Below are 21,481 nucleotides of genomic sequence, written 5' to 3'. Positions count from 1 at the left end.
GTCAATTAACAAACAGGACATATTAAAAGTCTGTTCAACTCCACCATAATGACTATACAAAATTGAGCATATTAAGCAACAGTAGAGCTACACACAGGCCTAATATTATTATTGTTGTTTTACCATATGTTTGAGAATGAACAATAATAATAGGGCTAATCATATTAACCTTTATTTTACATTTACAGAATCGTAAGAAAATCGCCATCTTGATTTTAAGCAAAACAAAATATTGTGATACACATTTATGCCAGAATCGTGCAGCTCTAGTTTGAATCCAGATTTCCAATAGTTGGTATCATGGACAAATCTCGTCCAATCATAACAACTATACATCAAAGCTTCCACTTGATGCGTGCATCTCAATTTCTGAAAATGACACTTCTGACTGCTGTTGTGGTCCATGGTCCCATTTTGAATGTGTTTTCTCTATGTTATGAATCATGCACGCAAACCCTACGCTGTGAAAACACAATCACGTCTGTTTCTTTATTTGACCAGCGTTTGGAATATGAGCAGCGGTGTTGGCTAATACTGTTGCTATGGAAATAATGCTCGGTCAGCAGCGAACAGCCAAACACACTGTTGCTGTCATGAAGTTTCACTTCTCCTAAACAGAGTCCTCGTTCTCGGAATGATTGGGACTTTAAGCCATACTTTTGCTCTTATGAGCCCTGTGAATGTGGAATTGTTTTTTATTTTCCTTCTAGCTCAGTAGAGAGGGACGTTTCAAGGTTGCGTTCGTTTAGGTTTAGATACAACGAGAGCCAGAGATCTGTATGTATGTGTGTGTGTGTGTGTGTTGCTGGCCGGGCCGGCAGGCTGAAAGATATCCCACTAACAAAGCATTCCAGTGTTGTTTCGGAATATGCTGCATTCTCTCGCTGACTGCTATTGCAGTTTAGAGTGTCACAATGGAATCTTTTCATGGGGGAAGGGCCGTGTGTGTGTGTGTGTGTGTGTGTGTGTGTGTGTGTGTGTGTGTGTGTGTGTTTCTAACAGAAGTCAGATTAGCAGTTCTCACTCTGCATGGATTTATTTAAGTACTTCATATTGTGTGAAGCAGAATTTAAGTAGGCTAATGTGTTTAGGATAGGTTTGTCTAATAGTTTTCACTTTTTAAAGGCATGTTCTGCAAGACTCTTCTCTCTGTTGAAGATGTTTTATTGGACTGTCCTGCTGGTAATGGTTGTAAAAACCCTATTTATGAACTTGATCAGTAAAGTTTTGCTAGAAAAGGTTTCATCAGCATTTTTTTTTATCATGGATTAATGTGAAAAGTTTGATGTAATAAACCACATTTTTTGTTTAATAGTCTTTATTATTTGCATTAATCTGAATTGTTTTGCTTATGAATAGTCAATGAAGCTTATAAAAGATACGATCACTTGTTATAAACTATTGAAGTTTCTGAATGCAAGTAACAATAGCATGTTTAACTTTTAATTACTTTAATTACAACTTAGTTTTTTTTGTTTTACAAGTTTCAGTACTTTTTTTAGAGGCTTTGGACAAATAACCTCAGCCATTTTTGCCTGAAAGAATGAAAGAAAAGGTAAATAATTGAGCCTAAAAATGTTCAGCGTGCTGGTTTCATGGTGAAGTGGCTTTCACACTGGACACATAAAACGCTGTGCTATGAAACTCATTTCAGTGTTTTGTTGCTGCACTGACCAAAGCACAAGACCAATGGAGCACACCATCGGGTAGCTTGGGCATGTACCACAATCAAATAGGTGTGATATACAGTGCTCAGCATAATTGAGTACACCCCATTTTGAAAATGAATATTTTTTTATCTATTTCTCAGTGAATATAGGCAATGTATTTTGGTTCATTTAAACAAAACAGATTTATTAAACGTATATTTATTAAAATAATATTTGTCCCCAAACACATTTAGAAATTGAAAGAAAATACAATTAAATTCAGGCAAAATATTGCAAAAGAAAATTACAACCTACAAAATTTCAACTTAATTTTTTAATAGTTTTGCTTCTCTTGATTTTCCCTCTTTTATTTTTAAATTTGTATTTAATATTTTTCTATAACATAAATTTGGGTGTACTAGTTTTTGGAGCGTTATCATAAGTTATTTTGTTAGATAAGCTCCAGATTTGGCTTTAGTACTGACTAATCTGTGCACAAATATAATATTGTATAGCTTCCTATTAAAAATATCAATTTAAAAGAGAGATTTGTGAAGGGTGTACTAATATATGCTGAGCACTGAATATGTATGTAAACGCATGAACTACACATGCTCACTGGAAAAAAGCAAAGTCCAGTGAAATATCGCGCAGAGAGGATATTGCTATGTAGTATACTCGTTCCTGCTGCTTACGATAGCGATACAGTGTTGTCATGACAACGCTTGTAAAATGACGCCACAGCAGCATTCACTGCAGCATTCACTGTCAATAAAATGTGGTTTGTTTTAACCCGCTTGTGCTTTTAAAAATCTATATGGTTTATTAAATTTGAAAAGTCTTACAAATAACTTTATATTGTTTATCAAAATGGTAAATAATTATTGCTTAGCATTTTTGGTTTAAGTGCTTCAGTTTTATTTTAGTCTTGGCCCAGAATTAAAAATATAAATAAATTCAGAGCTTTTCGATGCCATTGATTTGTCTTCATTAACTATTAGGGTTGGGTCGATAGACGATGCCACCGCCAATGGCCAATAGACATTATGATGCTGAGCCGGAATCGCGATCATCCGCCCCACCCCCCGTCGCAGCAGCTTGCGAAAAATACACACTCAGTTTACATTAATACATCTTAGTTTAAAATGGCATTTTAGAATGAAAACAATCCACGTCCACACTGGTGTTTCACCTAGCATTTCTAAAATAATATCTCTGACCACACTATACCGCTGAAAATGCACATCACATGACCCCCCCCCCCCCCCCCCCCCCCCCCCACACACACACACACACTGCCATGCGCTTCAGCAGCATATGCTGAGTCATGTAAACTGCTGTGTCACAGCTCATTATTCTTTCAGATTTTTAATCAGTTCTAATTTCCCCTGAGTATTTTCCTATCAAAATATCTTTCAATAGCGGATCAGCCGTCCATCAGATTGCCGATGATGTCATGTGAAAAACAGGTGTTTCAGGAAGGACTCCAGCGAGTTTCATCGAGGGTTCAGTTTCGCCCTCCGCAAACACGTCCTCACGAGACGCCTCTCAGCAGGGCTTTCCTCGCCTGTTTTTTTCATTAGCCAAAACCAACGATTTTAAGGAACAAAGAGCACATTCTAAACTCAAAACAAATGACTTCTCTCACTGTTACCAGTTTATCCACGGCAGAATCAGAGCCGTCAGGACTGCTTATAGTAAGCAATGAGGTCATTCAGCATGAATGCAAGACTCTTTTGTCTTAGGCTTTGTGTTTGCGGAGGTCACGTTGCTCTGAGTTTGCCAAAGGCTGCCAGAGGAACTTTTTTTTTTTTTTTTTCCTCTCTCTCTTTTTTGTTTTAATATCTTAAAGTGTTGTTCAGGGATGCATCTGGGATTTCTGTCTAATGTAAAAGTGTAGAAGGAAATATGTGTGAGGATCTGATCTTTTACAGAGGGTTTTCTTTATCAGTCTGGTGTCATCCGAGTCAAAATATGCCATTAGATCCTGTTTGCGACGCCAGTCACTTGAATCCATTGTCAATTTGCACCAGCATGAGTTTAAAGTTGACCTATCACTTTAGAATGTGCTGTACGTTCCTGTACGGATTATCCCAAATCGTTGCGATCATGCAGGTTTAGTTGCTTGTTTTGGCCTGATGTCTGGATTTGGATGTGTTGTCATGTGGAAGTTTCTTGCTGTTTGGTTTCTGAGGTAACTAGCCTTAAAGCGTTTGCTTGTCTACTTTCCCTCATGTCTAATTTCCTGAGGATAAAACCTCAGGGTGTCTCGTCTTCGTTAATATTCCTCAACGCTGCTAAAATAACAAACACTATACACACGGTGTTTATCATTCAAGTATGTTTTTATTTTTGAAGTTCAGAAGCAGATACATAATATAGATAATATGAGACTACTGTGTTTTTATTCACCCAAAAATTTTTGCTGTCATTTACTCACCCCCACTTTCTTCTGTTGAACACAAATGAAGATTGTTGATGGTACCATTGACTTCCATGTTATTTTATTATTTGTTTTTCCTACTATGGAAGTCAATAGGTGGCAGTAAACAGCATCCCGAGTGAACCCCCCAATAATGACACAATTTTCACTTTTGTGTGAGCTCTCCCTTTAAGATCTCTTAATCTTACCATGAAATACATAAGTCCTGTAAAAGAATTCAATTGTAATACCTTGGTATGTGAATTGTAATCATTCCATCTGATAGCATCACTGAAGCTTTGTTGTGCTTATTATGATAGTTTCCGTAGCTGCATGTTAATCAGTTTCTACTGTTAGTTTATGGGAATAGTTTAGGTGTGCTTCGGCATAGTTTAGTTTCTGACGCATATCTTTTCACCATCAGCTGTCATGTTTCAACATTATTGACCTCTATCTGTCTGTCTATCGTTCTATCTATCTGTTGTTCTGTCTATCGTTCTGCCTATCGCTCCATCCATCCTTTAGAAATCAATCGTTCCATCCATCCATCCAGCATTCTATCGTTTTATCCATCTTTCCATCATTCCATCCGTCCATCCAGTGTTACATCATTCCATCCGTCCATCCAGTGTTCCATCATTCCATCCGTCCATCCAGTGTTACATCATTCCATCCGTCCATCCAGTGTTACATCATTCCATCCGTCCATCCAGTGTTCCATCATTCCATCCGTCCATCCAGTGTTCCATCATTCCATCCGTCATCCAGTGTTTCATCATCCGTCCATCCATCCAGTGTTATATCACTCCATCCGTCCATCCAGTGTTACATCATTCCATCCGTCCATCCAGTGTTCCATCATTCCATCCGTCCATCCAGTGTTTCATCATCCGTCCGTCCATCCAGTGTTATATCACTCCCATCCGTCCATCCAGTGTTATATCATTCCATCCGTCCATCCAGTGTTACATCATTCCATCTGTCCATCCAGTGTTCTATCATCTGTCTGTCCATCTGTCTATCCAGTGTTACATCTTTCCATCCGTCCATCCAGTGTTACATCATTCCATCCAGTGTTACATCATTCCATCTGTCCATCCAGTGTTCTATCATCTGTCTGTCCTTCCGTCCATCCATTGTTACATCATTCCATCCGTCCATCCAGTGTTACATCATTCCATCCGTCCATCCAGTGTTCTATCATTTATCCATCCATCCATCATTCCATCCATCCATCCATCCATCCAGCCTTCTATCATTCCATCCATCCATCCGTCCAGTGTTACATCATTCCATCCGTCCATCCAGTGTTCCATCATTCCATCTGTCCATCCAGTGTTCTATCATCCGTCCGTCCATCCAGTGTTATATCATTCCATCCATCCATCCATCCAGTGTTACATCATTCATACAATCTATCTATCTATCTATCTATCTATCTAATCTATATCTATCTATATCTATCTATCTATCTATCTATCTACTATCTATCTATCTATCTATCTATCTATCTATCTATCTATCTATCTATCTATCCTATCTATCTATCTATCTATCTATCTATCTATCTATCTATCTATCTATCTATCTATCTATCTATCTATCTATCTACTATCTATCTATCTATCTATCTATCTATCTATCTATCTATCTATCTATCTATCTCTATCTATCTATCTTCTATCTATCTATCTATCTATCTAGCATGTTATCTAGCTAGCATTCCATCATTCTATTTAGCGTTCCATCTAGCGTTCCCAATATTTAGCGCTCCATCTATCTAGCGTTCCATCTAGTGTTCCATTGTTTATTTAGCGTTCCATATAGCATTCCATTGTTCCATCTATGTAGCGTTCCATTGAGTCCATAATGTTCCATCTAGTGTTCCATCTAGCGCTCCATCCATCTAGTGTTCCATCTAGCGTTCCAAATATTTAGCGTTTCACCCATTTAGCATTCTATCTAGCGTTCCATCCACTTATAGATAAAGATGATGAACAATTTTTGTATTTAATTGTAGTTTAGATCAATTCTTTGTTCCAACTTTAATTAAATAAATAAAATTCTTATAGTTTTAGTAAACCATAACAGAAATCTATACAGTCCGAGCTCATCAAGTTGTGGTGATTTTGTTTTGCTGTCTCAACCTAAAATGCATTTAGCTTTGTAAATCCAGAAGCTTTTTTAATCAGACTTGCTCTGCTATCTTCACAGTTTTCCATTTGAATGCTGCATTTAGAAAACGCTTGTCCAGTGGAGTTTTTCTCCATGCATGTCAGGCCTGCAGCCGATCCAACAGCAGACACGGCCATCAATCCCACAATGCACCACGTGCGTGTGAAACCCGAGCCGTGCTCTCTTTTGGCGTACGGCTGAAATGGAGTCATGAGTTGGAGCAGGGGTCTGAATTCGGAGGGTCATTTGCTTTTAACAGGCCTGAGACGCATCTGTAACAGAGATGGCATACATGTCTGCTATGTAAAGAAGTCTCTTTTTGAACCACCAGCAAAACTGTCTTTTGGAAATTTGGAAACGTTTTGCTCTGGGATTGTTTGTTAGTTCTTATTAGAGATGTAACACTTTGAACATTTCATATCATGATCATAGTGCCTAAGATTATCACTATGGTCATGATCCTGTGAAAATGACCTGGAAATGTTCAAAGATATGTCTCATACCTACAAAAACGTTGACCTCAACTTGCTGCGCAGGTTTTTGGTAACTTTTTATAATTGTTTTTTACTATTCTGTATCTGAAAATGAACCAACAACAACTAAAATTTGCAGCTTTATGCAATTTTGTGACAAACTGCATCAACATGGATTTGTTTACTTGTGTTTGTATTATTTTATGTTTATTGTTTTTTCTGTTTTTATATTTAATTTATGGTATTGTTTGTACTTGGGTGGCACGGTGGCTCAGTGGTCACTGTCACCCTCACAGCTAAAAGGTTGCTGGTTTGAGTCCCAGCGGGTCAGTTGGCATTCTGTGTCGAGTTTGCATGTTCTCCCAATGTTGCCGTGGATTTCCTCCGGGTGCTCCAGTGTCCCCCACAGTCCAAACACATGCGCTATAGGGCAACTGAATAAACTAAGTTGGCTGTAGTGTATGAATGTGTATGGGTGTTTCCCCATACTGGGTTGCAGCTGGAAGGCCATCCGCTGTGCAAAACATATGGTGGAATAGTTGGTGGTTCGTTCTGGGGCGACCTCTGAAATAGAGACCAAGTCGAAGGAAAATGCATGCGTATACTTGAAAAGCTACTGCACCTGGATTCATGTTTCTGTTGTTTTTAATAATATTGCATAAAGCTGCTTTATAAAAGCCAAAAAGGGGCGTCTGTTTGATGAAAGTAAATTATGTTTAAGTCAAGCTTCAGATCAGTATTCTCAATTTATATGAAAGGAATTCAACATACTTTATATTTATTTATTTATTTATTAACTGTCTATTCAAACATGCGTTTATATTGCAGGCTTTCACGTTAGCTTCATAGCAATGTATTAGTGAGTTTTCAACATGATAATGAACCACAGTTTTAATGACAGTGAAAATCTTAACCATCATAACATTGACAGTGGTTTACCTTGAAATGGGTAATCATCACTAGGCCCACACAGAATCTGCACTTACATAAATCCACAGATTTTTATTGGCACATCATTGAGTATTTATGTTATTACATAAATGTGTGCAAATATATATTTATTCACTTTTTGCATACGTTTCAGCAATATTATTGATTGGTTATTCAATGTATATGACTGACAGTTTATAAAGTGATATTTTCTGTCTTTTGACTGATCTATTATAAGAGAGGTTAGGCCCAATCCCAATTCTCACGCTTAGCCCTTCCTCTTCCCGTCGTTTTGCGTGTTCACGTCAAGGGGTAGGGGTGTCCCAATTATCTTTAGCTTGAACGTGTAGGGCTAAGGGGAAGGGGTGAATAGCCATTCGAACGAAGATTTTTCATGACCACACTGGAAACCAAGGGGTAAGATAATTTCCCAGAATACACCAGCTACAACGGCAGAATCACTGCACCCGGAAGTAAGGAGATCCACAAAATAGTATTTTTGTTTTGTCATTATAACGAATTTTTACAACACACAGGCACATGTTTTAATACATTCATAACCCCGTTCATGATTTACCGTCATGCTTTAAAAAAAACACTAAAATAAAAACTGCTAAATTTTGCAATCTATAATCCATAATCATAACTCCTGTACAGCAGTCTCGCAACATTCTGACACTCGATGATCCTGAAATACCCTGTCAGAAAAGTCTAGTGTCTGGGAATGAGCTGTTTACAGCGTCTGCTATAATGTTAGTGTTGTTTTGGTGTGTTTATATTGATGAATGGCCACTGTGTAAATACACAGTACAGTTATGATCTTATTGCTACATTAGATCATTATGATAACATGATAGATGCCTTCAGTGATCTCCTGAAGATAAATACCAGAAAATATCACAACTGGAATAACTACAGCAGTCGCCATCGTCTGATCTCATATGAAGAAGAGATCGCGATGACATATGATGATGTGCTGGTGCTGTACTGCTGTTCCAATTCTTAGGGGTAAATTTTGAAGCCCTTGCCCTTTACATTTAGTTTTAAGGGCCAAGGGGAAGGAGTAGGGGTGCAAAAATTAAATTGGGATTGGGCCTTACTTTGTTTACCAAACAAGTGGTTCTAATTGGATTTGACATTGTAAGCTTAAAGTTAAACTTTTCAATTTGTATTTAATGCTTAAAGATTTTAGTTATCATACTTCCAAATCATTCCACATAAATAGCCGATTTTTGTTCACACAATTTTTCTCAGAAAAAGGATACACAGATTCCACCTGGACCTGCTCATGACAGAAGTAGTCCAGATATTGTTGCAGTCAGGTCCAGTTTTGTATCTAATGGGTTTTTCTTTTCTCCACTTTGATTTTGTAGCTCCTGTAAAAGCGTTCAGGTCTGCTGTAGTATATGTTGTGAGAATTCTAGTCTCTGTGTGCTGACATAAGCGTGTACGACAGCTGCACGCAGCACATGTGTGGGTCTGGGGTCTCCGCTGTGTGTAACAGTTGTGTTGTGTTGGCCTGTTGTCTGTCTTCTGAATGGGGAAACTCCAGAAATAATCCCACAGACAGGCGCTCTGGAGTCAGTCAAACCTCTTAAAGCTGCAGAAATAGACCCACTCAATGAAATATTACACTCATACTAGAGCTGAAATGACTAGAAGTGGCAGCTTTTAGGAGTGTGATTGGGACCCTTTACAGGGATTTTTACCATAGTTAATGATAAATGTAGGAAAATTACTCTAATGTAGGACTTTCCAAAAAATTGGAAAATAATATTAGGAAAATTCATATTTTTATAATATTATTATTATTATTATTTTTATTATTATCGTGGTTATTGTTTAATAATAAATATTAAATATTTAATAATAAATATTTAATATAACATCAAAAAATTATGTTATTGATATTTGTTTTATATTGTTATTATTCTATAATTTATTAAAAGAATAATAATAACAATAATACATCTTTAATATTTGATAATTAATATGATTAATCATTTAATGTAATTATCAATAATTAATTTGTTAATGATATTTTAAATTTTTTAAAACTATTTCATTATTTAATGTAAAAGTTGTTTGTTAATGACATTTATTATTTTATTATTATTATTACTATTAATTATTTATTTGTTTATTTGTTGTATTTCTTGTTCTGTTTTTTCAGCAAAATTATAATTTTAGTTTGTATTAAGAAGCTATAATTAATTTAGCATTAGTAGTTTGTTTAGAAGGGATGATTTTGGAAAAAAAAGGATGCCAAATCTACTTTTTAACCCCTCAATTACTTTGACCTTAATATTTGCATGATTTTAAGAAATGTTAAGACCTCTTTTAGTGCTCACGTTATGCACAAATAAAATCACAACAAAATTCTGCTAAACAAATTGCAAACTTATAAATTACAGGCAGTCATTGAGTCAATTGTGTTTACATCAGCGTTGTGTTAGCCATATCACCCTGCAGCCCAAGACCGGTTACTCACTGAAGCTAAGCAGGGCTGAGCTTGGTCCGTACCTGTGTGAGAGACCACATAGGAAAACTAGGTTGCTGTTTGAGTGGTGTTAGTGACGCCAGCAGGGGGCGCTCAATCTGCGGTCTGTGTGAGTCCTAATTCCCCAGTATAGTGAAGGGGACTCTACTGTCAGTGAGTGGCGTCTTTCAGATGAGACGAGGGTCTGTGGTCATTAATAATCCCATGGCACTTCTGGTAAAGAGTAGGGGTAACCCTGGTGTCCTGGCTAAATTCCCTCCATTGGCCCTTACCCATCATGGCCTCCTAATTATCCCCATCCACTGAATTGGCTCTATCACTGTCTCTCCAGTCCACCTATAGCTGGTGTGTGGTGAGAGCACTGGCGCCGTGTCCATACCTGTCAACCTTCCCATTTTTACCGGGATTTCCCGTATTTTACAGTTTCTATCCTGATATCATCCTGTAAAGGTATTTTCCCGTATTTCTCCGTTTTTTAGTCTTTCTTAAGGGTGGCATATAGACAATAAAGAGCCGATCCTCCCTATACACAACCCAAACCACCGAACCACCAGGGGCCGCCTCTTGCTCTTAAATGCAATGTCTGTTCTGTTCTTTCGCTTTGTTTAGGCATGAAAACACTTTGAAATAAATATAAAAACAGCGGGATTCCCTTTCCTTTTCGTCACAGATGTCGTCTCTCCTCCTATTCAATCCTCAAATCAGTCATGTAGCGGTGCGTGACTGTCAGCTGACGCACTCCATAGTGATAAATAGACACTGTTTCCCAAACAGATTCTGTACACGGGATTTAAAGCGGAGCGAAAGTCTGGGGTTTGGGTGGGTGTTTAAACAGACATATACACATAATTAATAATAATACTATCTAAAGATGTCGATCTTGGTGGGTTTTATTTCAAACACAACTAATTTTGTCCTAAATGAGCATAAAAGTTAGAAAAGCAATCGAAAGCCTTCATTATAACGTTAGATCTGTGCAGTTTTACAGTGACACTTTTTTTATTTATTGTAATTAAACGAAAAATCCAAATATAAGAGATTCATTCGTTGGTCTTTAATCCGAATGTGCAAGTTATACAGTGAAGAAAAGGTTCAACGATTCAATAACAATTTTTTTATAATAGTTCTTCATTTTAATAAGCATATTATGGTGGGTATATCCCATATTTTCACATCCCAATGTTGACAGGTATGCGTTGTCCTGTAGCTGCCGTCGCATCATCCAATCGGAGCTGCACACTGGTGGTGGTGTGGAGAGATCCCACTCATGATTGTGAAGCGCTGTATGTCCATACAGGATAAATGCGCGGTATAAACACACACATTATATTACAATACATTATATAAGTCAAATTGTTGGCAGGAACTTGTGTGATGTTTCCCAAAGTTTAGATTAGTCTTGATTGTGTGTTTGCTCGGGTCAGTCTACAACCTGTCTGGAAAAAACATTTGTGAAATTCAGCTGAATGTGCTTTGCTTCTCTTCCAAATTGGTCTCCTACTGCAGTACGTGCTGTCCATTTTAAATGTTGTCCTGATGTTCCTGTGACGATGTTCGGCTAGACTAAAGCCACCGTCTCTGTCTGTGTGTTTGCTCGGATGATAATGATCCACCTTTGTGTGTGGAGGAACATTCCTGCGCTTCATTAGGAGCAGATGTGAAGGAGGTTTTCACTGGTGTGTGTGTGTTTGTGTGTGTGTGGTGGGTTTGTGTGTGGTGTGGTGTGTGTGTGTTCTTGTGCTGTGAGCGGATGCAGATCTGCAGTTTAGTCTGCTGGACACTGCTGTTGTGCTCTTTTATCATTGGTTTATGGGGACAGTTGTTTTTTTGGCTGACAGGAACTGTGGATCATGGAGAACAGCTGCTGATCACCATACTGACACACACGCACAACACAGCAGACACACTTTAATATAGCAGGAGACTGGAGATACAACATTCAAAACATTAGTGCACATGACAAATATGAACGAAATGCAGTCGTTTACTCTAAATTGTAGAATTTTCTTTTACATTACTACTTCATTTTATTTGGTTAAACTTTGGCAACTACAGGTGCTGTTTTTTACCATTAAAACATGGACTAATATTTTATTTTGTCTTATTATTTTTTCATGTATTTTATTTATTTAACCTGGACTTTTCGTTCAATGATTGAGGTCGATAACTTATTTTTTGAAGCAGTTGCTCACTAAATGTGCAATACAAAAGTGAAATATAATTAAAAAAAAAAAAAATCTTTGCTATATTATTTATTGTTATTTAATAATAATATTTAATAGTTAATGTTATTTAATCATTTAATAAAAAATCAAAAAAATTATTCGTTAATTTTCATTTTTTATCATTATTATTATTAGTAGTTATTATAATTATTTTACTTATTATTATTTTACTTATTATAATTATTATTATTATTTAATAATAATAATAATAATAATAATTATTATTATTATTATTATTTTACTTATTACTACTATTATTATTATTATCATTATTATTATATTATTATTATTATTTTTTATTTATTATTTTATTACTTTACTTACTATTATTATTATTATTTTTTATTATATTTACTTATTTATTATTATTATTTTATTTATTTATTATTATTTATATTTTATTATTATTATTTATTATTATTATTTAACTTGTGTGTGGTGTGTATATATATATATATATATATATAATATTATATATATATATATATATATATTATATATATATATTTTAATAATTAAAAAAAATGTTTTATTCTTGTGATTTAAGCTGATTTTTAAGCATTATTACTCTAATCATAAATCCCAAAATTCTAATTGTAATTATTGTTAACCATTGTACTGCATTTTTTAGGAAACCATGATACAAAGGGTTTAATTCTTTGAATAAAGGGTTCAAAAATACGCCATTAATTGCAGTCAAAACATTGTTACTGATATTATATTACATTATTCATAAAATAATATTATATTATTAATACCATGTCTATAATATGTATTAAATTATGCATACTGCAGCTAGGGTTGGGTCCAGTGTTGCCAGATTGGGCGGTTTAGAATTAATTTTTGCGGGTAAAAAATGACACAGAAAATTTGGGCAGTTTTGCAACAGTGTGCCCGCCAGCCCGGTCTGCCCTTATAAACCTGTTTTGATCTCCCAAAGAGATGCCATAGCCGCTGTTCCTCGCATATATACGCTTAGAACAAGTAAAAACGCTTGTGATCTTCCTCCCGACAGGACATCATAAAGTGAAACTGCTATACGCCACGTTTTGGCGTGGCCATATATATATTATTTATTTATTTTATATATATATATATAATATATATATATATATATATATATAATATATATATATATATATATATATATATATATATAGATATTATTTATTTATTATATAATATATATATATATTATATATATATAATATATATATATATATATATATATTATTATATAGTTTTTTTTTTTTTTTTTTTTTTTTTTTTTTGTTTATTATTATATAATTATTTTTGTATTGTTTTGCATGCTTTATTTTTAACATGTTTAAACAAAATTGTATTTTTATTGATTTTATTTTAGAATTATTGTTATATAAAATCTAATATTATATAAGAGAATTTAATCCAAGTTCAGGTATGCACTGATAGGATCTGCTTGGTTTGTTTGTTGATGGCTCGTCTGTGTTTTGGAGCGATACTCGCATTGTGCTTTTGTCAACACTAGAATCTGCTCTGCCGGAGGAAGTTCAGAACTTTATTTAGCACGAGACCTTCAGTGCATATGATCCATCATCACAAGACTTCCTTTACATCTTTCCTAGGCCTCTTCCCATTCGTCTGAAGGGCGTTAGTAGGGCTGCATAATATATATTTCAGCATCGATATCACAATGTGCGCAAGATATGCAATGTGAGCCTGAATTATAGTGTGAAAGTTTATCATTTGCATGTGTTTTGGGCATTCAAGAGAGCTAAAAACATTCGAAATCAAAAAATGATGATGTTAGGAGGTGTAAGTAAGATTAATTGTGTTTAATTACTTATGATTTATTAAAAAAAACTATATATCTCAGAATTTTTGTCTTGTTTCTAGTCCAAATATCATTTCAAAGTGAAAATAAGGTTATTTTTAATTACTCCATTGAGTGATAATTCTGCTTGTTTTACTGAAAAACTCTTGACTTATTGCTTCTAGGGCTGCATGATTCTAGCTAAAATGAGAATCACAATTTCTTTTGCTTAAAATAAAGATCACGGGTCTCTCATGATTCTGTAATATAAAATACAGGTTAATATGAGTAGGCCATTATTATTGTTATTTCTCCAACATATGGTAAAACCATAATATCAGGTTATGTGTAGCTCTACTCGTTAAAATGCTCAATTTTTTGTTTTAATGCCGTCAATGGCCTTGCTCCTACTATTTATTGCACATTCACAAACCCAGCTGAGCTTTGCGATCTGCTGACCAACTTCTGCTTGAAGTCCCTCGGTCAAGATACAAGCAGTGAGGTGATCGCTCTTTTGCAGTGGCTGGTCCTAAACTTCGGAATACCTTTCCTACTGAGCATCGTACAATCACTGACCTGCCGCTTTTTAAAGCCAGGCTTAAGACCCACTTGTTTAAATGCATTGCACTGACACTTTGTTTTAATGTTTGTTGTTATTTATTATATTTTTGTATTGTTTTGCGTTGTCTGCTTTTTTGTTGTGTTGTATAATTTGCTTTGCTTGTGTAAAGCGCTTGGTCAACCTTGGTTGTAGTAAGTGCTATATAATAAAAGTTGATTGATGATTGATACATGTTGTATAGACTTGGAATGGTGGACTTTAAATCGGTCCTGGTTGTTAATGCACAGTAAATTGATGACATCAGAATACAACTATTCATAATTTGAATTATTATGTTTGAGACATGTGCTTGCCATTTGTCATTGACAACATTATTAGACCATTTTTTTCCACTGGTAAAATTAAACATTTGTCATTATCAGATTCCCTCTTGCATTATATTCAATGATATATAGGCTAAAAAATTTATACGGACACTGTAAAATTTATTTTCATGCACAACACTTTGTAAAAACATATCAAATGCTTGTCGTAATTATAACTCTAAAATGCGATATGATCATTTAAATGATGTGCGCGCTTTCACTGCTGAGTGCTGCTCATGTCATGGCTGCCGTCACTTACATGCAAATCATACTTCCCGCGCGGCTCCCGAACGATCACTCTGTGCAACAATCTGAGCATTATTTACAACTTAATTACCTGTTATTCACAGTCTATGCAGGTTCTGTTGACTACAGTAATCATCAAACTCAGGCACACGCACATCGTCTTGGTAGAAAACAAACAGTGCGTCAACTCACGTTTGATTTTGTGGCCACGAATACATCAGTACATCAACACAGAAATGAACATATTGGGGTGAATTAGAGCTTCTAGTATGTGAATCTTTCATTTAAAAGTACTTATTTTAAAACAATGTGACGACTGCCTTTATTCTTCTCCCAACTTGTAAATAGAATCGGCTGAATCGTAGAGATTATGATCATAGGATCGTGTGGGGGTCGAATCGAGAGCGTGATCTTGTTTCGATTAATCGTCCAGCCGTTATTGCTTCTGAAGATGGAAAACAATGAGCTAAGCAATATAATTCTTGTTTTTTTTAAGGAGGGACAACTTAATTGTTTTATATTCAGTCTACTTAAAAAAAAATCAACAAGTTTACTCAATTCCTTTATGTTGACCCAACACAAAATGATTGTGTGTAACCCAGAATTTGTTACAGTGCAGTTGATATAAGAGTTTTTAGATATTGGAGTAGAAACGAAATGAAAGCTTTATTTATTTATTTATTTTTTTGCATTGTGATTATTTCAGTACCTGAATATGTTAGGACTCTCTAGAAAACCCAGCTATTTAACCCATCTGCTGAAACGCTCTTCATATCACTCTATTTACCGCTGAAAGATAAAATGTCACAATATAATTTTTCTCCAATGTAATGCAGCCCTAGTGTTTAGTGAGCTGCCAACTGTGCCAGTCTGTTGTGTTATTGAGCAGGTAAAGCTCAACGCTTTGACCCGGTTGGCTCTGAAAACACTGTTTAATCCGCAGGCTTTACAGACAGGAACTGTGCTGGACTATCTGCTGTCATATACTGAAAGAGCGGCTTTTACAGGAGACAGACGCTCTGAAGACGGCAGACGCTCATGATGAGTGTTTGTAAAAGGTGACGCGAGTGTTTGTCTGTGATTGGGCCCGTCGAGCATGTTTTCCTAGATAACTGTTTGTTGTTTGTCAAAGGAAGTGAGATTTTGAGGTCACTGGAACAAGCAGATAAACAGAAGGGACTTCTGGAATGTTTTTATGCTGCTTCAACAGCACAACAAGTTCCCGTAGCGAGAAATCAGCAACACAACAGAATGGAAAGAGACATTTTATTTCTCTTAGCAGATGCTGGAGGAAAACTATGAAATAAACAATAAGCACTATAGAGACTACAGAAATTGCATCCTAGTTATCATTATTTGATTGTTGAAATTGATTTGTAAATGCATTACATTGATTTATTTATCATTTGTGTGGTATTATTTGAGCTGAAACTCAAAGCCCCTGTATATTTTTGTTTCTAACATTTCTAGTGGCTCGTTTCCACTGACTGGTACGGTACGGTTTGGTATGTCTAGCAGTATGTTTAGCATGTATGTTGGTATGTTTAGCAGTCTCAGATTATCTGTTATTTCTCACTATAATGTCAAGCCTATAATGCTTATTTCTAGCCAACTGCTATGTATGAGAAAGTCTTACCTCTGATTTAATTTGGTGACGATGTCTGTGCGTGTCACCATTTAAAGTTAAAGTGCAGCTTTTCGCTTGTATTGTCTTATTGCTCATCATCATAAATTAAAATAGGACGCATGACAGCTGAGCGGACTCTTCAAAATAAATCGTGAAACTCTGACCAATGTGAGGAGAGTTTACTCACACGTGACTTGTTTTAGCTATTTTGGTCCATCTGGGGCTTGTTTCCACTGAGTGGTTCGAGTGGGTACGGGTCACCTTTATCAGGCTTGTGCTTCCACTACCAAGTGTACCCTTTTGGTGGGCGTGGTGTATGACAGAAAGTTTATGTCGACAGCATTCTTGCTCCAATAAATATCTACAGTAAAGCTGTACAGGTCTTTCACATATCATATGAGAAGCACTTCTCACAACACAGATGCTTTATACACATAAAAGGTGCTTTCACATCTGTAGTTCACTTCATTTGGTCCGTATCAAGGGCAATAAATGATACATTGTAGCATTTTCTGCCGTCTTTGGGTCGTTTTCACACCACATTGCTGGCTTTGGTCTGAACCAGATGAAAAGAACCAAAATTCAGTCATGTGACAAAATCTCTCATTGGCCAGATGTTGTTGAACATATTTCCTAAACTGCTTATCGATTGGTCAGAATTCACGTGCGGGAAAATGCTAAAGGAACTCCCGCAAGTAAACAAACCGGCAGACACAAAATGTCGCTTTTTACCATGGAGCTGCGACTGCGGTGACTGATTGTATCCCTTCTCATAGTATACTATATAGTTCGTATACATCACTTTAGACAAACTATACAATTCGAGAATGAAGCACGGCTGTGGCTGGAAAACATTGTTTTAATGCATCGCACGTCACTTCAGGAGGAGGCGTGAAGTAATTTAGCTAAACTGCGACATGGTCATCTTGTGGAAATATTACCAATGATCCATCAGGTAATGTTTTCCCCTCTCTCTCTGTTGGTAAAGCGCTGTCAACAAATATTTCTCCTCCATGCCCCATAATGCACAGCACATCGGCCTACGGTAGCTGGATTAGTCCAAAAGGCGCGGTACTTTTTGCGGTTTGGGTCTGTTTTAGTTCGGATCATGTTCTAACCACAAACTAACCGCTCCAGGGTTGGTTTGAAAGTGTACCGAGACCACCTCTTCAAGTAGGTTACGGGACGCTTTTTTTAGTGCGCTTTTGGTGCGCACTCGAGTACGATTGCTGCATTCACACCTGACCAAACGAACCGCACCAAGAGGGAAAACGAACTCTAGTGCGATTCAACCGAGCTAAATAAGGCAGGTGTGAAAGCACCCAAATACTTCTGTATAGTATAACTGCAGATCAATGACAGTGTGAAATATGTATATTTCTAGGGGCACTTAGTTGAAAACAACTCAACTTTCCAGAATGCTGTGAGCTCACCATGATTTATGTTGATAGAACTAAGCAATCTGCTTCACACTTTGTAAGGAATATTCATATTTTGGTAAAAATGGCAGACTAATCTAAACCAAACCTCAGACAAACACAGCTCATACAAACACTGCCGTGCTTTTTAATTCTCTTCATAAACACAAATACAAAGCTCGCGCTTTTCACATGCTTTTAGACACAATATGTGAACGGACTCCGGTTGGGTTTCATCATCTTCACCTCAGGTCAGAATAACAACACATGTGAAAATGAGTGCCCTATAGCAGCAGTGAGGAGATTGTAATTAAAATGACATCGCCAGAGTTGCTTTTTGGTTTCTTTTCTTGTGCATCCCAGCCACAAGCTCCCCATCTGAAAGAGTTTTTAACATGGGGTAATGTAGGCATTCACCTTCACAATTTCTAATGTTCAATATGTATTTGATGAATGATGGCTGGTTCCTTTACTTGAAAGCTCAGCTTTGATTATCATAATTTGTTTTGTTGACAGAGTTTGAGGTTTACTGTATCGTTATTATTCACACCATATGTTGATCTAACTTTACCATGCACACACTTTGTAACGTTTTACTTATCCAGTTTAAGAGTCTCTTTAACACTTATGTTTATTTATTATAAGAGATAAGAGATCAGATATTTTTTAGTTTTTAAAACTATTAAACTATTGACTATTACAACTATTCGCCTTGGTAATGTTGGTAAATCAAAATAAAGGGGTTAAATAAATAAAAAATCGTAATTTTCTAAATGAATTGTTAGAAAATATTCAATATTATCGATACTGAATGATATTAAATATTAAATCGTGATATTTATAATTTTGCTCTATCACAATGGGGATAATTGTTAAAGTAGGGGCATAATAAGTCCTCTTTAAGTCTTATAATGTGGCCCACATTTTAACATCCAGCAGAAGACTCTCCAGCATCTGTCTCCTGACTTCAGATGTTAAAATGAGTAAAATTGTGCTGCAGTATTATATATTTTTTCAGCTTATGCAAATCTGACAGGCGTCTTTGCATAATGACAGAGCGAAACAACACCACGTCTCTGACGGTTTTGAATTGCAGATATAGTGACAGGCTGCGGGCCCTGTCCTGTTTGCAGACAGTGGGATGCTGTGCTGTTCTCTCAGGTCTGAATAATGAGTGTTGTTGAACATTGTCTGTTTCAGCACTAAAGGCTCATTGTGATGTGTGGTGCGAGCGGAGTACAGCGCTTTACTAACTATGCAGTACTTGCTGTTGCTCATAGTTGGTGGTTGCAGTTTTGCGCTTAAAGGGACAGTTCACCCGTAAATGAAAACGACCTCATCATTTACTCTTCCTCATGTGGTTTTAAATCTTTATGAGTTTCTTTCTTCTGTTGAACACAAGAGCATATATTTTAGAAAAGCGCATCTTGCTGGCATCAATTGATTTCCATAGTAATTACCAAAATTACTATGGAGCTCAATTGGTGACAGCTACCAGTGTTTTACTGAACTAAAGAAATAAACTCCAATAGTATTTAAGAGTGAGTAAATGAGGTCATTTTCATTTTGGGGTGAACTATTGCTTTAATATTAAACATGCTCCATTTGACATGAATAAATCTTTAAATCATTTGTCTTGCGGCGAGATGTTCTGCATTTGGTATTTTGAGTGACTTCTGAATCAGTCTGTGTTGTTTAATCAGTATTTTCTGTATCTATTTAGTCAGTTTTGGTTATTTTATTACTTCAACCAACACTGTTAATTAAGTTCAAGTGTGTTATCTAATCATTCTTTTTCTGGTATTTATTTAGCGTTAGTTTTCTGTGCTGTTAGTTCACTTATTGATCAGATGCATGACTTTCTCCTTGTATTTTACTAATCATTTTATTACTATGTAAACTAAGCATACATTAATGTATCTGCCTATATTGGATTAATTCAAAGCTACCAGCTGTAATATGAATATATAGCTAATATACTTATGGTTAATAATTGCATGGTGGCATATATTTGAATAATTCAATGTTTTTCTCAGTGCAAAATCATTAAATACTTACAAAACATTTATATAATCTGTGAATAGTGTCAGACCTGAGGCTAATGTGATCAAAACGACATCGGATGTTAGGCGTGTGATGAGACGCTTAGTCCACGAGACGAGATGAGAGACGAGAAGATGAGAATTTTACAAAATTAGGAAATCTTTAATGATAAATATTTTTCTTTAATATTATTCTAACTAAATAATTAACGAAATGCTAAACTATTTAGGTGCTTTAAAAAAAAAAATGTAATTAATCATATTTTATTTCTATTTTAATGAATTCTGTGCTGTAAAGTACATGCAAACACTGCTAAATATTTAGTTACAAACTCTACTGACTGGCTTTCTTCCCTGTACAGTTTCACATGAGAAATCAAACTCCTTTCCCCAAATTGAACAAAAAAAAAAAAAAAAACATTTTCATGATTTAATTTTAAAATTGTATTACCTTTTTTTTTTTTTTTTTGCAGTTTCACTTTTATTCAGCAAGATTTTATTGATGCCCCCTTGACAAACTCTGAGCTACTGGATGCGAATATGAAGTAGAATATGAAGTAGAGAGAATATGATAGGAGATAGGAGAGTTGTTTTAATCTGTTTACTTATAGGTGGGCATAGATACATTTTTTAAATCTAGATTAAAATGGATCATTTCAATTCTGCTGAAGGCATTCAGAGTGTATGTGCTACACAAATAATAAGTCTTTGAGAACGGGTTTCTCAAGCCAGGTGGCGCATTAGACCAGGGCCTCATCTCCTGTTTCCAAAATGCATCACTGCTTGAGAAACTGCTCTACTATGATAATTAATGATGAAAATAAATGATGTTCAATAAGATGTGCTTGTGTTTACTAACTGTTTATTCAGTTAAACATGAATGTTGACCTGTAGCCCTGCATAAGCTCCAAACAGCGATTATTGATTACCTTAATGCCACTAAAATCATAACTGAACTAAACAGAAATGGAATTAAGACATGTGGAGTGCAGATATTAGTGGCATTACTGAAGTAAACACTGCAATCAAACTATTACCGTCATGTAGGACTTTTC

The 21,481-nt window shown here is 35.8% G+C and overlaps 1 protein-coding gene across 1 annotated transcript in view; it reads left to right on the top strand.

Moving 5' to 3' along the window:
• The window catches only part of LOC130245344 (granule associated Rac and RHOG effector protein 1-like), a 78,040-nt gene that overhangs the window by 9,367 nt on the left and 47,192 nt on the right, over positions 1-21,481 (top strand).

The sequence above is a fragment of the Danio aesculapii genome, chromosome 18 (assembly GCF_903798145.1).
Source record: "Danio aesculapii chromosome 18, fDanAes4.1, whole genome shotgun sequence".
Classification (NCBI taxonomy): domain Eukaryota; kingdom Metazoa; phylum Chordata; class Actinopteri; order Cypriniformes; family Danionidae; genus Danio; species Danio aesculapii.
The sequence above is the reverse complement of the archived record's forward strand: the minus strand, read 5'-3'. Positions and strand labels throughout refer to the sequence as shown.